We start from the raw sequence: 17,502 nt of genomic DNA, 5'->3' as shown, positions 1-17,502 counted from the left end.
TTTGTTTAGAGTTGCATGAAACGTAAATTAGGTTAATTTACATCTTTATACAGTTTTTTTTTAATTCATGAATATGATGCATTTCCTGTAGATCCCACAAAAATATACTGTTTTTAGGAACTCTAGGAAAAATTGTGGTACTCGTTACTTTTTATTAAGGTGTTATTTTACTGGTTTCCTATAATGGTATAATGTTAATAGGGATGATAAGGTAGAGGATGTAGGATTTCATTTTCATTTTTAATCTGCTTTAGGATATAACATCATGTTAATAGTGCAGGTATGAAGTTAGAAGTAAGAGAAATAGCTTGCTGAGGTAAAGTGTTCTACAATATTTAAAAACAATTTTTCTTCTTTGGTTAACATAGACTTTTTTTTTAAATGGGAAAATATTGAAACGTTATCTGATTCATTTTTGGGTCAGTATGGAGCCTAGTAAATAATATGTAATAAAGATGAAAATTTTTTCTTTTAAATCTCTTTGGTAACATTAAATATTTCTCTCATAAGGATGTTTCCCTAATTATTAGCGTAAATTAATTCTCTATTAAATCTATTCTTTCTGCTGATTGCAGTGAAAAATATAATCTTATTGTGTATTTCAGTTGTAATTCTACTTTTAATAATATTTTTATAATAAGTACAGGAAAGACTATAAAATAATTGCCAAAATATTTATGTTGAATATAGTGAAACTTGAAAATTCATGTCATGTGTGTAAAGGAGAAATCAAGGAAATAGAGATAAAAATCAAATGGTAAAATATCGGCTTTATAAAAATGAATCTAGGACTAGTTAGAAATCATGTTAAGGTACTAAATTACTTATCTTCAGTATTTTCTTTTTAATGAGAAATTTTGTCTTTGGGTATTTTTCAAGCAAATCCACTTCTAGAAGTTTGCATATTTTTACTTTTTTGCGTATGATCTTTGCCCTTGAGAATTTTTCCCAGTTCTCAATATTATGATTCTTATGTTTCCAGGCTATAGTAGATAAGTTGCAGTAAATTAAAGAGTCTGCCTACAGTGCTGGAGACACAGGAGACATGGGTTTGATCTCTGGGTCAGGAAGATCCCCTGGAGAAAGCCCCAGTGCGGCAACCCACGCCAGTATTCTTGCCTGAAAAATCTCACGGACAGAGCAGCCTGATGGGCTACAGGCCAAGAGGTCTCAAAGAGTTGGGTGCAACTGAGCAACTAAGCACACAGCACAGTAGTAAATTAGGGAGAGGAGAGAAACACTACTAGAAAATTCCATATGGATAGGGGCAGAAAGTGATGGCTGGCATTTTGATTGTGAATTGGGATTAGGTATCAAGTGTGAGAACAAAAATTTGCAGTTAGTTTTGAGGTTATTTCGCTTGGGAGTTGTTACTCCTAGAGGCAAATCAGTATTTATAGAATGTTCATTATGGTAACTAAGGATCTTATTAACAGTTCTGAATTATAGAGGATCTGTAATGATGTTAAATTTGTTCAAGAAGGCAAAGAGGTTTAGATGTTATTTGGCTTAAAAAGACTGCTATTACTTTAAGTTTTGAGGTATAGGGAAAATTCATATATTATCATACCTCGTTGTTCAAAGGAGTCACATGCAGAAAGAAGGTTGAGAGTAAAGATCTTAGTTTCGAGTTCATAACAGCTGTGAGGCATTATAGGGAAAAATTGGGTGATGTTTTAACAGTAAATTATAAGTATCATTGAGTAATTCTGGGAGTATTGTCCTTAGTTTCCTATTGTATGCAGAAATTGTTTATCCATTAGTGGAGCTTTATCCCTTTTAGTTTGGGAGGGAGGGCGAGCCCCTTTCTGTGATGATGATGTGAGGTAGTAGTGTCATTATGTCCAACTGTATAATCCTTTCTCCCTCTCTTTGTTGTTTGTGTAACCCTATGCTACTTTGTGAAACATTGTTTTGGTAGGTACCCAGGAATTATGTGTATGGCTCTTTTACATTCTAACAGAGAGCTTGAATGGGATGTAAAAATGAAGGTTCTTGGAACTGAAAGAGCTGTGAAAGAATCTCTCCTTGAGTCAGTAATTGTCAACGATGATGTCTTCCATTTTGTAGAAGAGTAAACTTAGATGTTAGGAAAAGATTCTGCTCTTTTGAGGACCAGGGACAAAAGAAAAAGAGATTGGTGAAACAATAATGAATGACTTTACTGCTTCAGCGCTTTCTCAGTTAAGACTTTTCAGCTTAGGTGTGTACCTGCCCTGTTACCCTTATTAGATTAAATGTCTAAAGAAAAGAAATAAATGGGGAAATGGATGGAAAAGAGGCTGCTTTTTGAATCTCCTTTGTTTTCTTTTGGGGCTTCCCTGGTGGCTCAGAGGTTAAAGCGTCTGCCTGCAATGCGGGAGACCTGGGTTTTATCCCTGGGTCAGGAATATCCCCTGGAGAAGGAAATGGCAACCCACTCCAGTATTCTTGCCTGGAGAATCCCATGGATGGAGGAACCTGGTGGGCCACAGTCCACGGGGTTGCAAAGAGTCGGACACGGCTGAGCGACTTCACTTTCACTTTCACTTTTGTTTTCTTTTAGGTAGTAAATGTCAGGAGCTGTTGGAGTACAGTACAGGCTAAACTTTATCAGAAACTGTTAGTATTCAGGATAATGAACGTTTATTTCTCTTATAAAGTAATACAGAGGAAAACTTCAGGTGTGTAAGTGGCTTTGGCTTAATATTTGTGGTTTTCGTATGTCAAACATGGTTTCTAGGTTGAACATGGATGATTTCACCAGCCAGGGGCAAAGGAGAAAGAATGATGGGAGTGCACAATCATTCTTTTGAGAGCCTCATATGGATGTGGCATATATCGGTTTGATTCATGTTTTATGGATCTGTATGTAATCATTGGAACATACATAGCTGGGAGAGGAAGGCTGGGAAATGTAGTATCTGGCTGGACAACCATTCATTCAGCTAAAGTTAGAAAATTTTATAAAAGAAGGAAAGAAATGGATATTAGAGGAGTTAGCATTTTCTGCTACTAAAAGAAGCTGGAGAAATGGTCTCTGATTCATAATTTGATATTGAAAACTGACTCTCTGTTTTAAGACTTAAATCCAGTTATAACTCTCTATAGCTTCCTTTGAAGGGCTTCCCTGATTGTTCAGTGGGTAAAGAATCTACCTGTAATGCAGGAGACACAAGAAACATGGGTTTGATCCGTGGGTTGGGCAGATCCCCTGGAGGAGGGCCTGGTAACCCATGGCAGTATTCTTGCTGAGAGAATCCCATGGACTGAGGAAGCTGGTGGACTGCAGTCCAAAGCTTCGCAGAGAGTCAGATGTGCCTGACTGTGTAAATACACATGCACATGCACACACATCTTCCTTTGAAATGAAATTTTGAGAGCTTTACAGTCATGATTCCTGACTGAAGTTCTAGTTACTATGAATATCTTATTAGGTAGAATTCTTTCTCTTTCTACTTGCCTCTGAAAACATTAAATCATGATGAGTTTTGTAAGAACTCAATGTAATATCTTTGAGTCTTGCCAGTTAACTTACTTTAAAAGGATGAAAGACTGTAGGTAAACTCTGAGTGACTGTTTGAACTGCTTCTTTTAGCTTCAAAGTTGAGTTTAGGTTTGAATTATCCAGATACTATTTTTCTTCCTTTATAACTATATAAGTAAACTATACTTTTTTCAAGATAGAAAATGTCATTTTTGAGGGCTTTGTAATATATACAGGTAAAAATAATTGTGGCCATAAATTCTTTGCTTTCAGGTAAAACTTAACTGGTAAGTAATAAGTAAGTAAGGAGAAGGCAATGGCACCCCACTCCAGTACTCTTGCCTGGAAAATCCCATGGGTGGAGGAGCCTGGTAGGGGGCAGTCCATGGGGTCTCGAAGAGTCGGACATGACTGAGCAACTTCACTTTCACTTTTCACTTTCATGCATTGGAGAAGGAAATGGCAACCCAGTCCAGTGTTCTTGCCTGGAGAATCCCAGGGACGGGGGAATCTGGTGGGCTTCCGTCTATGGGGTCACACAGAGTTGGACACGACTGCAGCGACTTAGCAGCAGCAGCAGCAATAAGTAAGTAAGTCAAAGTAGTTGTTTACAGATGATAAATATAACAATAGATATTTGTGTGAGGCACAAAAAGTGGGATTCTGTTAGATGGAGGTCAAGGAAACCTTAGAAGAATTGTATTTTAAAGGAAGAATTAGAAGGATATTCTTAGTAAAGGGTATTCAAAATCTCAGAGGTGGGAAAGTAGTATGTTTAGGTGAATATACTCACAATGTGCCTAATAAAGGATATTGTTATCCTGAGCTAGGAGTCTCTAATTTCTCTTTTTACTTTGCTCTACTTTGTATCTCTTTTAAAGGCTTTTATTCCTTTCAACTTTTATGTTTATAATTACTTCTGTAGAACTTTATAAGCGTCCTGCAGTGAGGAATTTTATCTTATTGATGTATTTGACAAGTATCACATTTTAAAGACAGACCACTTTTAATTAGGTATAAGACTTTTATTAAAATTATAAAGTTGCTTTCCACAATACCTACCTTATTATTCACTAAATATTTGCTTATTGAAAGAACAGAACCCTTTTGTTTTAGGTGCCAAATAAAAAGGAGGTAAGGGGGCGAAGAAGGTATTTTAACTCCTTTCATTTAACTCATGATAATCCACAGATGTCAGAACGTTTCAGAGAATAATTAACCTTGACGTTTCAAACCCACTGGATGAATTGTCAAAAGATTTGACAGACACTTTGCATCTGGGAAATTATAAATAGTGAAATAACTGGGAAAAAAAAAACTTCAGTTTCATTCATTAAGAAATAGAAAAAATTTAAAAAACACTTCTGCTTACCTATTAGTTAGTTCTTAAAATATAAATCTGAAGGACAGATGTATGCAAATTAATAAGAGCTTGATGAAAAGGTAGAATGACTTAATTTTCTGTTGTTTGTGTGATGTCTTCTTCCCCCTAAAACTTAAGTGATATAATAGTTGGAAGATTAAAAATACCAAGCAAATTAAGAAGAAAAAGAAGAAAAAGCAAGGAATTTTCCTAAAACCATTTAGTAATATAGTGAAATGGAATGTATAGTAATTTTGTCTTGGAGTCTGGCCAGCTAGTGTCTCAGAGCAGTATTTCTTACACATAAAATGGTAATACCACCTACCAGGTAGGCTTATTTTGAGGATTAAATGAGATTAGTTATATAAAATGCTTAGCAATTGTTGCTGACATACTTTTCAGATTTGACTTCAATCAGTTGATGAATCTTTTAGGAAGACATGAATATTTACTAAGAGGCAACCATGAGCAGCTTTAGAGAGCCCGTGGAAACAGTGTCAGATTTTATTTTGGGGGGCTCCAAAATCACTGCAGATGGTGATTGCAGCCATGAAATTAAAAGACGCTTACTCCTTGGAAGGAAAGTTACGACAAGCCTAGGTAGCATATTCAAAAGCAAGACATTACTTTGCCAACAAAGGTCTATCTAGTCAAGGCTATGGTTTTTCCAGTAGTCATGTATGGATGTGAAAGTTGGACTATGAAGAAAGCTGAGCACCGAAGAATTGATGCTTTTGAACTGTGGTGTTGGAGAAGACTCTTGAGAGTCCCTTGGACTGCAAGGAGATCCAACCAGTTAATTCTAAAGGAGATCAGTCCTGGGTGTTCTTTGGAAGGAATGATGCTAAAGCTGAAACTCCAGTACTTTGGCCACCTCATGCGAAGAGTTGACTCATTGGAAAAGACTCTGATGCTGGGAGGGATTGGGGAGGAGAAGGGGACGACAGAGGATGAGATGGCTGGATGGCATCCACCGACTCGATGGACATGAGTTTGAGTGAATTCCAGGAGTTGGCGATGGACAGGGAGGCCTGGCGTGCTGTGATTCATGGGGTTGCAAAGAGTCAGACATGACTGAGCAACTGAACTGAATTGAACTGAAGTACAAGGAGGTATATAGAAAATGACAGTATTCTTGATTACTACAGTTAGAACTTTAAAAGTGTTTAAAAAACAACTTAAAAGAGTAAGTTTGATAATACCACTCCCTAGTAGGAAAAATATGCATTCAGAAAAGAGGTTTATTTGCAAAGGTTTGTGAGAGAGTCCAGATTTAGGACTTATTCATGAAATTAAAACAAAAACAAACAGAAAACACCACTAGAATATTTAAAGAATAAAAATCTTTCAGGGATATTGAATTCACCAGCCTCATGATGAAAAAGCAGCCATTTTCTTACATTCGTTATTTATCTTCAAGGTTTATCATAATTCTTCAGACTCTTGTCATTGTCAAAGTTAGAAATGAAGTCATTTATTTCGGGGCTAGGTCCATACAGAATTAGCCTGTTTTCTTTTTGTAATTTTAGGGTGCATTGTGATCCCTCACCACTTACTTACCTTGCTGGACATGCTGATTTAAAATTAAGGCAAAACAAAGTGTCAGGTTTTCTTCCATAACACTTCCTGTGACCAAGTTTCTACTCCATAAGGCATAGACTTGACCATATAAGTTTGTTTAATGATTTTTTGATTCTTTATTTTATTTTGATGTTTTATTTAACTTTTATTGATCTAACGAAGTACTGTTAAGTATAGAAGGGCTTCCTTTTATCTGCTTAACAAAACTATATATGTTTGATATGAATTAACTTGTCTAGTTTTATAAAGTATAATAATTTACTTATTTATTTGCTTGATTACAAGATTAGGAGCTAAGAGCCATCTAATTTATTTGTGAGTTTTCACCTGGAGTACTTAAAGCTGTACTGTGTCATGGTTCTTTAAGTTTCCCACATTTTTCCTTGTCTGTCAACAAGTGATATTCTTTATTCCTCTGAGCTGGGAATCCATTAAGTTATAAAAGACATACTATAATGATTTCCTGTGAAGACCTACAAGGTATCATTTCTACGCTTGAGGTGCAGTACTTGTTCCCTGTCGTAGTTAATTAAAAGATATTTGTTTTTAAATATCACCTGTCTCTGTGGTCATGGTTACAAATTTGATTTATCCAGTTTTATCCTGGAAGGAAGGAAAACAAATTCTTACTGAAACTATGTATGTGAATTCATATAAAGTAGAGAGACTCAGTTATGCTACTTTATACAAGATTTAATCATTCTTCTAAGTAGTTTTTAAATAAGGCCAATCAGTATATTTAGTATTTTTCTATAGAATTGTGCTTAAAATAACCTGATGGTTTATTAACTTACAACCTATATTAAGATCTTTCATAGAATATTTTTTTCTCCTGAATTCTGAGGGTATTGGATCAAGAGACTATTTAAATAATCATTTCTACAAAATATATCTTAAATTAAGAGTTAAAGATAGATTAAGAAGATAGTGCTTTTCTTATATGACCATTAAAAATAAAACGTTAACTGCAATTAGTTAGCTACAGTGTAAACTAAATTAAACTTTAGTCCTAGGTAATTCTTACTCTCCGTTCTAAGGTTAAGTAATCTACTTACATAAATTTGTCTACATTGAACTAATAGAATTGTGGAAATCCTGACTCATTTTCTTGATACAGTTATGACAGAAGTTGATCATGAAGATAACTTTATACTAGGATGTGTGTATCCATGAATCTCATCTGTATAAAAGTTGAGATGTAGTCCAGTCTAACTGGGCAACCCTACAGACTGTAGCCTGCCAGGCTCCTCTGTCCATGGGATTCTCCAGGCAAGAATACTGAAGTGTGTCACCATTCCCTTTTCCAGGGGATCTTCCCCATCCAGGGACCGAACCCACTTCTCTTGTGTCTCCTGCATTGGCAGGTGGGTTCTTTACCACTAGCGTCATCTGGGAAGCCTGATAGTACAATTGGTACAGTTCTTTACTAAGGACTTTTTGATGTTTGTTAAAAAGACAGCCCCCCTCCCCTACCCATCCAGCTTCAGTGGCAGGAAGGATCATGATTCATTTTTGTTTCTTAATTCTCATTGCTCTGGGCTGCCTACTCACTTTCTATATCTGGTATACTACTTTCATCCTTAAAATTTTATTCACCATTGTGGGGATTTCTCTCACCCCTCTTTTGTGTAGGTCTTTTGTTTTCTGTGTGCTATATCTCTTTATTGATTTACTCTGTCATTAGGAGGAGTGGACCATATTCTCTAGTAGCTTTTTGAGAAAGCATATATGGGAAATATGTTTCTTGAGACCATGTGTGTCTGAAAATTGTCATTTTATATTTTTAATGCTTGATTGATAGTTTGGCTAGGTATACAAGGCTAGGTTGGAAATCATTTTATTTTAGAATTCTAAAGGCACTCGATTATCTTCTTGCTTCCGTTACCACTGAGAAATCTGAGGCCATTCTTATTTTTGATTTTTTTTCCCTCAATGGAAGCATTTAGAATCTGTTATCACTTTCCAGGTGTTCTGAAATTTCACTTTAGTTCCTTGATATTGATCTGTTTATTATTGTGTCCTGGAATTCATCAGTCCCTTTCAGTTTAGCAGCTGTTGTCTTTCAATACTGGAATTTTTCTTAAATGATTTTACTGGTGATAGCTTCTGCTATTCTATCATTCCAAGGTGAATTTTCGGGTAGATACTCACATTTTCTTTTCTCTCCTGTTTACAACTTTGTCTTTTTGCTCAGGTAGATTTTTTTTAATCATGAGGTCCTTCTGTTGAGTTTTTCTTTTTATCACGTTCTTAATTTCTGTTGTTTGTTCCTTGCCTGTAGTAGTCTATTCTTGACACATGAATGCAGCATCTTTTAATATATGTGGATATTAATTTATTTTTGAAGTGTTCTCCCTGTGTAGTCTCTGGCTATGTGTTTTATTTTTTGTTTGTTTGTCTTCCATATTAGACTTTTCCTAGTTGTCTTTCTCTTCCTTGCCTGACTGTATAATATATTGTGGCAGAGTAAAAAGTTGATTAGAATATCTAAATTTGTCAGTTTTAGACTTCATTATGGGCTGGTCTGGATGGGCTGTTTTTGGAGAGTTCCCAAGACCTAAGGTCTTGTGTCCTGTGCTTGTTAAATACCCTTAGAAAGTAGTCTTTCATTTTCATACATGGAGAGTAAGGATGTTATTGCCAGCATTCTGGAAGATAAATGGAGGAAGAGGATTGGGTTGTCTTCAGTGAGCATTCAATCCCTCTCTTTTTTGTATGCTACTCTCAGTTTTTTTAAAAAAGTTTTTATTTTATGTTGGGGTATAGCTGATTAACAATGGTGTGATAGTTTCAGGTGGATAGCAAAGAGACTCAACCATATATATACATGTATTCATTCTCCCCCAAACTCCACTTCCATCTAGGCTGCCACATAACATGGGCTGTGCTGTGGTTAAGCTCAGTCATGCTTGACTCTTTAGAACCCTGTGTACTGTTACCTGCCAGGCTCCTCTGTCCATGGGGATTCTCCAGGTAAGAATACTAGAGTGGGTTGCCATGCTCTCCATCAGGGGATTTTCCCAACCCAAGGATTGAGCCCAGGTCTCCTGCCTTGCGGACAGATTCTTTACCGTCTGAGCCACCAGAGAAGCCCAAGAATACCAGAGTGGGTAGCCTGTCTCTTCTACAGGGAATCTTCCTGACCCAGGAGTCGAACTGGGGTCTCCTGCTTTGCAGGCAGATTCTTTACTAGATGAGTTACTACTCTCCTTTTAAACTGTGGATGTTGTTTTCAGATCTTTAATAGGATTGGGGAGAGCAGGTATTCAGTAGAATGTGGGAAGGACATCTAGAGATTTCACTGCTTCACAAACAGCTTTCACTAATATTCTTATTTTTAGTCATGCCATCTTACTATTTGCTTCCTTCACCTCAATTTCCAAAGTGCTTAGTTATTCTGGTTTCTACGTCTTTTGAAGTTTCTGCCATGTAAATCAAACTGGTTCCTAACTTATTCCTTATGCAACTTAGAATGTAGTGTTTTGGGAACTGCTTAGTTACCAGTGATTCTGCTTATTTTCCAATTCCCAGAAATCTTTGTAGCTATTGTCCCTCTTACTATTCTCTTTGTTCTTGAGAATTCATGCCTTCAAAAAATACCTCCAATGTAGGTTAATGGGATTTGAGTGAGTGAAGTTAGGTGTTTTCAGTTTACCATCTTAATAACCATCTAATGTTACTTTTAATGTTGATAGTAACCTGTGTAATTAAAGTGTATTAATAAAATTAATAAAAATGTATTTTATACTTAATACAGTGAAGCCATTTGTTTAGGTTCCATGGAAGTTTCAACATTCTACATATGCAGAGTTTTCTAATAGTATGATATGTGATACATTGAAAGTATAGTAGTTGACTAAAGTTAATTCTCTTATGGTTCTTTTTCATTACTACTTGTGTGACCCCTGGCAAATACCATTATTTTACATGGTCATAGTAAGAGTGAAATGAGAGTGCTAGTTTTACTTAGGAAAAGGGTAAAACATTGAGTAGTCATGGAGATGTTTACCTTGCATTAGAAATGCCTTCCAAATGTGTTTGCTTTTGCAAATTAACATTAATTGGGTTTATTAAGACTCTCTACCTAAAACAAGTTGATTATAATCTCTGACATTATATAATCAAGCTGTACTCTTTCTTAGTAGTATTGAAATTTTTGAAAGTAGATAATATGATTATATTTGTAATTTTCTGTAGACTTTTTTTTTTCCAGAATTCAGCTATTCTAAGCACATGTTATCTCCTGTATAGTGCCTATTTAAAAAAAAACAAAACACTTAAAAAACTGAAAAATGCTCTACAAAAGATATTTTTTCCACCTTGGATTTTGAGGTGCAGAGTTTTTTAAGTTGACAGTTAAAAACTTAGCTGACATATTCTCCTTCCTAGAGAATAAGAGTTGAGATCCTAAAAATGAAGGTTCTTAAAGATGTAAAATTTTCAGAGATTTTTGTGAAAGAAATGAAAACACAGGGAATTACCCTGGATATGTTCGAGTGCCTCCTGGTTTGTAGTCTATGGGAACTTGAGTAGAATTTGTATCCTGCTGTTGTGTGTAAAGTTGTGTAAGTCTTTTAATTATGTTAAATTGGTTCATAGTGCTTGTCAGGTCTACTATATCCTACTTTTCTGTCTATGCTATTAATTTTTGAGAGTTTGATATTGAAACTCCAGCTAAAAATCTTCATTTACTTAAAATAATTGTAATATATAATGGAACTGTATATAACTTATGGTCTGTATTTTCCAAGTCTCTTGTAAATGTCTTATAGTACTTTCATAATTTAAAAAACAAGAAAAGAGAAAGACAGGTACCATAAGATCGCACTTATATATGGGCTTTGAAATTTGTCACAGATGAACATATCTACAAAACAGAAACAGACACATAGACATTGAGAACAGACTTGTGGTCGCCAAGGGAGTAGGGTGGGGTAGGGGAGGGATTGGGAGTTTGGGGTTAGTAGATGCAGACTGCGTGTTATATAGGGAATGGATAAACAACAAGGTCCTACTGTGTAGCACAGGAAACTGTATTCAGTATCCTGTGAAAAACCATAATGGAAGAGAATATGAAAAGTTATATATGTGTATGACAGTCACTTTGCTGTACAGTAGAAACTAACACAATGCTGTCAATCAACTATACTTCAATAAAATGCATTTAAAAAAAATTAAAAAACAAGGAATTAATCCCAACTCACCAAATATGGAGCAAATAAAAACTGTGTTTCACACTATGGAAATGAGTGGAAAATGAATTAGGTTCTGATTTCTGTCCTGTAAGGACTCATATGTAAAGATGTCAATGACAAAAGATGCTGAGTATGTTGGTACGTATAAAAGATCTTGAGAGAGCCAAGTACACCTGGTTTGGGGTTTGTGCATAATAAGGGGAAAGGAGAGCAAAAAAAGGATTGTCAGTGATAAGATAATTTAGGTTGAATTATGAATAGGATTTATTGGGTAAACCAGCATAGTTTTTTTGGGATAAGGAGTGAAACTGGCAATGACACCAGTTCTCTGAGTAGCAGCCTAACCATTATTCTAAGTTGTTTACGTGTTGCACAGAAACAGAACCCATGTGGGAAGGGATGGACAAAGCTCAAGTAGGCATAGGCTGAATGTAGTCTAGAATATATTTTAGCTATTAGCACTTTCATGAAGTTATTTAATCTCTGAGCCTGTTTCCTCAATCACAAATTGGAGAAAAACCCACTTTGTAGGGTTAGTGTGAGAATTACTTTAAACAATGTATATAAAACTTACATGAAATCTTGATTTATGTTAATATACTTTTCTACTCCTTGTCTTCTAAAGCCCCTTGCATGTAGACAATCAATATATTTATTGATTCGACTCAAAGTGTCTTGGGATAATAGAATACAAATACATTGGTGGTAAATTGGTTGTAGTGGCTGGAGGAGGATTGGTATAAGGAGGGGACTTAGATTATGTTTCTTATTTTGAAATCTAAATTAGGTGAAAAGGTAGCTCTTAAAGGCAGTAAGAGCTATTGGGAAGATCCCCTACAGGAGGGCATGGCAACCCGCTCCAGTGTTCTTAACCTGGAGAATCCCTATGGACAGAGGAGTCTGGCAGGCTGCATACAGTCCCGGGGATCACAAAGAGTGGGACTAAAGTAAGCGACTAAGCACAAATAGCCAATAGCCAGCAGCTTAGCTTGCCCTGGAAAGCTTAGATTGAGAAAAAAGTACTTAGTATTTCCATTGGAAAGGTATTTGGCAAGACATAGGAGGTTTAAGGAGTGTGGGGGAGAACGCTACACTTGAAGGTATGTTACATAATGTAAATCTTTGTAGAACAAGCTTCCAAAAGAATCTGCTGCTTGAATATCAACTGCTGTTCACGAGGCAGCTCAAAATGTTTTGGTTGGTTGTTTCGCCATTAACCTTAGCCACATTCTGGTGCTACAGTAATGTCTGTCCTGTTAGAATCTTTCCCAGTTTACCAATTTCTTGGCTTTTAACAAATAGATCTGAGCCACCCTCAGAGAATCCATTATATTTTTGAAGAATTAATGTGGCTTGGATCAAATATTAATATCGACTTTTCTTCCCCTAATGCACTACTTAAAGCAGTTTACATTGTCTGACTAATCTCACGGAGGATAAATAAGGACTTTTAAAAAGCAGAATGTTTGTTTTTAACCTTTATTATGGTCAATTTCAAATGTATACAGAAATAGAATGAAATAATGAGCTCCATGTGCCTATCACTCAGCTTATGCAATCGTTAGTTTTGGGGGCCAATCTCCTTTTGGCTAATCCCTACCACACCCTTAGCAAGTTTTCGTAAATACCTACCTTTAGTGGTGGATAGAGACAAGAGAGCACAAGGCAGCTAAATTTAGGAAGGTAAACCAAGTAAGAGAAAAGGAAAAGATGGATTTCCTAGCTGATGTGAGTTATCAAGCAAACAGGTTCTTTCTGTGCTTTTGTCCTTTTTCTTTTAATGGTTGGTTATGAGATGGCTGGATGGCATCACTGACTTCATGGGCGTGAGTCTGAGTGAACTCCGGGAGTTGGTGATGGACAGGGAGGCCTGGCGTGCTGCGATTCATGGGGTCGCAAAGAGTCGAACACGACTGAGCGACTGAACTGGACTGGAATGCTAAAAACGAATTCTTGTTGTTAATATACCCACTTTCAGACTGAATTTTACCCTTTTGTTCTTCCTATTTGTTTTTTCTCCTGAGGGTGTCTACATTCTTTATTTTTATTTGCTTTTCATCCATGTCAAAATGTTGAGAGGTCTGTGCCAGGGCATGAAATTAAATTTGCCCTGGGACCAACCACTCACCTGGAGATGTCTTTGTGACCATCTGGTCTACAGACTAGAAGAAATTTTTTTACCTTTATTGCAGGTTACGCAAAATAAGCTTTGTTGCCATTTTAGCTGTAAAGTCTCTAGTCCTCCCCAGTACTTATTTAAAATTATTGTCAAGAGTCAAAAATCTGATTGCAAGGTTTAACCATTGGCTAGATTTGAGCACTTTGGAGCTTAGATTCTATGGGAAAATCTTTAACTAGCTTTCTATAAGTTGAAATTGATTATTAGGATTTAAAAAACTTAATTTTCTAGGAATTATAAAAATTGGCACTCTTTTCATGTAAAAAGTACTATAAAAGAGTTAAAAAAAAAAAGACCTTGAGCAGAGTTTGATTTCTTTCTTTTTTTTTTTTTTTCTGGACTGAAATGGAGGCTTTCTTTCAAGCGAATTCCCTGATGTTTGCTGTGTGTGATTTGGCTCTATCTCTGTAACTGCTAATATGTGGCATGGACTTTCAGCTGTTTGGGATCAGGATGTACCCAAACTCTGTATTGCAAGTCGGGATCCGCAGGCATTATGTTACACAACTGGCTTGCTGCCTTCTGTTCTCTGTGTTCTGAGTAGCTGCATTGTTTGTTGCATTAGCTGTTGTTAGTGTTCACTTTCCTGCAGGCTGACATAGTGGGAGGGGCTTTGTTTGATACATAGCTGAGTTTCCACTGTGTGAGTTCTTGAGTGCACACTGCAGCCATCTTAATTACACTTTAGTGCAACTGAGACAGTGCAGCTGTCTCAAAATGGCTGCTAACCTAGTCTTTGTAACTGCTTAGGCAGCCACTATGCTACTAAGGAGACCTGTCACTTGCATCAGGACCAGAGGTAAGAACCAATTACTCTTTATCTCTGAACATTTTAATTAAAAAATATTTGCATTTTACTAAGTTTATATAGGAAGGTGAACTTAGAGCTTGCTTGTTAAGAAGTTGAAATGTTTGCTGATAGAACCTATAAGCTTCTTTTATGGAAACAGTACATAGCATAGTGAGGTCAAAGGTTAAATTCCTGTAATTTCTCACCATCTTATGTTCTGTCGTTACCAGAACATTTGATCACCACAGTAGTGCTTTTCTGGCTCTGATTAACTTCATGTTCCCTTTATGTTGGAAAATTCAGTGTGCTTGTTATTTATTTGTAGAAACAAAGAACAATATATTATCTCACATTTTTTTTTTTTTAAAGAAGCCATAGATAAGTCTTGTTTTGCACGAAAATTGTGATTTTTCTAAGTTTGTATGTGTGTATCTGTTTTGGAGGTATTGTTTGGTTGCTTTCTGGGAAGAATGTTAATTTTCTGGATATAAATCACAGTTACAAAAATTTAAAAAAATTTTTAGCACTGTTACTTTTTTTGTACTGTGCATTCCAGTTCTTTATTATTATGCTGCCTCCTCCCGGCCACTCAGTTCTTTCACAGTTTTGATGGAGCTAACTTTTTATCATTATATTTTTTGCTTAAATTGACATTCAGATTCAGATTTTGAATTTAGAAATCGCTCACATTTTCTAGGTCTGGATACCCTTTTTCTTTGTACCTAATATATTCTTATGCAACAGGACTGAAGTAAGTCTCAGTTTTTTAGTTAATTAAGTGATATTATGTGTGTCCAGTTTAACTTAGTTAAAATCTGTAGTATACTTAAACTAAGACTCAGTAACTTTGTTAATTTAGTTTCAAAGTTTTCAAAAAGCTTTTTTAACGTTGTTCTGAAGTAGAAAACTTTATTGAGATGTTGTAAGTCGGTAGTGACCCAGAAAGTAGGAGGATTAAATTTTTGTTACTGTATTATTTCAGATAGCAGAACAGTTATTTATAATTAAAGCACTGATACTTAAATCGCAGTACGTAAATTTTTTTTTCTAAGTGATACAGTGCATCCCTCTATCTTTATTATTAAGAGTATTATGAATATATCCCTGACTAATATGACATAGAACAGTAAGTTTTGGACTTTCTAAATACAGCAGCTTCTAAAAAATAGTAACTTTTTGCACCTTAAATTGTTATGAAGAATCCTAGCATATAAAAGGGATATATGAATGGTGTATTTATTGTGTAAGTATTTTATAATGTAAACTTATGACATTTACTTATAAACTTAATAAAATGAGAACAATTAGGCTGTTACGATAAAAATGAAAGTTTGAAACCAGATCATGTATGACAATTATGGTCTTTAGGATCTAGGTCACCTATTTGTAGACATCTAGGTGCTAAGGGACTGTGGAATTCAGCTTGAAAAGTATTCTAGAACATATATCCTTCATTTCTTTTCTGATATACAAATTTTCATGAAAGTAGTGTGTAAGACTTATATTTGCATGATTTAACAGTTTAAAATTGCTGCCTTGCCCTGAAATTGTTTTTACTTGTTCTTATTTTTAAACTTTTTTAGCAACATTATTGTTTTTCCTAGCTTAATCAGTATTTATTTATTCAGTGGCCTAAAATGTATTTGGGATCATTAGCTCAGTTTTATCAACAGCTGCAGTATGTTCGTTTTATGTATTAATTTCTTTGTAAAGTTATTAGGACTTATTTTGTGTGCCATAATAAATTCTCATAATCTGAACATTTCTTTTTGTAAAAGTACATATGAGCTTGCCTGTGAAAAAGTAAAAGAACTACGAATCCAATATGTGTGACAAATCCAATAGATGTGAGCGATTCTATCCATTGTGCATTTCATTTCAGTAAGGTTTTGCCCTAGAGTATGAAATAGGAAAGTGAATGTGCTATGACTCTAATCATTCTTATTTTTTTGGCTTCTTATAGTACAAACAGCTCACTGTATTTCAAAAATTGCATATGATGTAAACCAGCTACTTGGTTTTATATTCTTTATTGCTGGAGAGAAACTGACTAGGTTGAAATTATTGATCAATTTCTGTTAACCTTCAGAGTAGGGCCTCAAGGAAAGTTTAATGATCCATTCTTCTTGCCTTCTATTGTGGACTATAAAATTTACATCCATCTTACCCTCCACAAGATGAATCCACTGATTATTACTTAGACAAGAGGAAACACCAGTACACTGTGGTTACTCATTTCTGATTCTTTCAGTGCCGTGTTGTACTTTTGCAGCTATGAACATAAGCAACTATAAACATAAACTTGACTTCACTGGGATTATTACTTTTAGGATTGGTGACAGTTTTTAAATTTTCTATGCTGAATTCCATGTTAGCTATTATGCTCAATAATTGAGGGCATAATAAATCTGGGTGCTGGGTAATTAACGTGTTACATTATTATTTTGTCACTTTTTGCCCTCCTCATTTGTTTATCCCTTTTCACAAGCCATTTTGCTAGCATAAATCTTCGAGAGAAATGTTGAGGTAGCAGAAAGAACATTGACCAAGAGTTCAAACCTATATTTGAATTATACTTTTGCTACCTTTTTCTTATATTGGCTAACTTACATTTTCTGACTCTCATTTTCTTATCTATGAAATGGAAGAAAAAAATCCTATCTATTTGGCAAGGATATGTTGGCGATTTACATAATGTTTTTGAATAATACCAGAAAATACTCCACAAATATCTAGCATACTAACTTTCCTGTAGTACTTGAATGCTCTTCAGTTTCTTTTCTCAGATGTCATATACTATATCAAATACGATTGGATCAGGGAAAGTGTTATGTTTAGAAAGAATGGGAAATTTCTCATAGAACTCATGCTCAGAAGTGGTAACTAACACCATTGTATCCACCTGGTAATTGATATGTTCATATTTGT

General features: G+C 35.4%; 1 protein-coding gene across 2 annotated transcripts in view; it reads left to right on the top strand.

Moving 5' to 3' along the window:
- The window catches only part of ATF7IP (activating transcription factor 7 interacting protein), a 115,084-nt gene that overhangs the window by 4,314 nt on the left and 93,268 nt on the right, over positions 1-17,502 (top strand). The window contains exon 1 of one of the 2 annotated variants that reach the window (XM_018048453.1): positions 14,528-14,583. The exons of the other annotated variant lie outside the window; for it this stretch is intronic. The gene's annotated coding sequence lies outside the window, so the exon portion shown is untranslated. Of the gene's footprint in view, positions 1-14,527; positions 14,584-17,502 lie in introns of those variants that run through there. 2 annotated transcript variants of the gene reach the window in all.

The sequence above is a fragment of the Capra hircus genome, chromosome 5 (genome assembly GCF_001704415.2).
Source record: "Capra hircus breed San Clemente chromosome 5, ASM170441v1, whole genome shotgun sequence".
NCBI classification, from domain to species: Eukaryota; Metazoa; Chordata; class Mammalia; order Artiodactyla; family Bovidae; genus Capra; species Capra hircus.
This window is presented reverse-complemented; position numbering and strand designations above follow the sequence as displayed.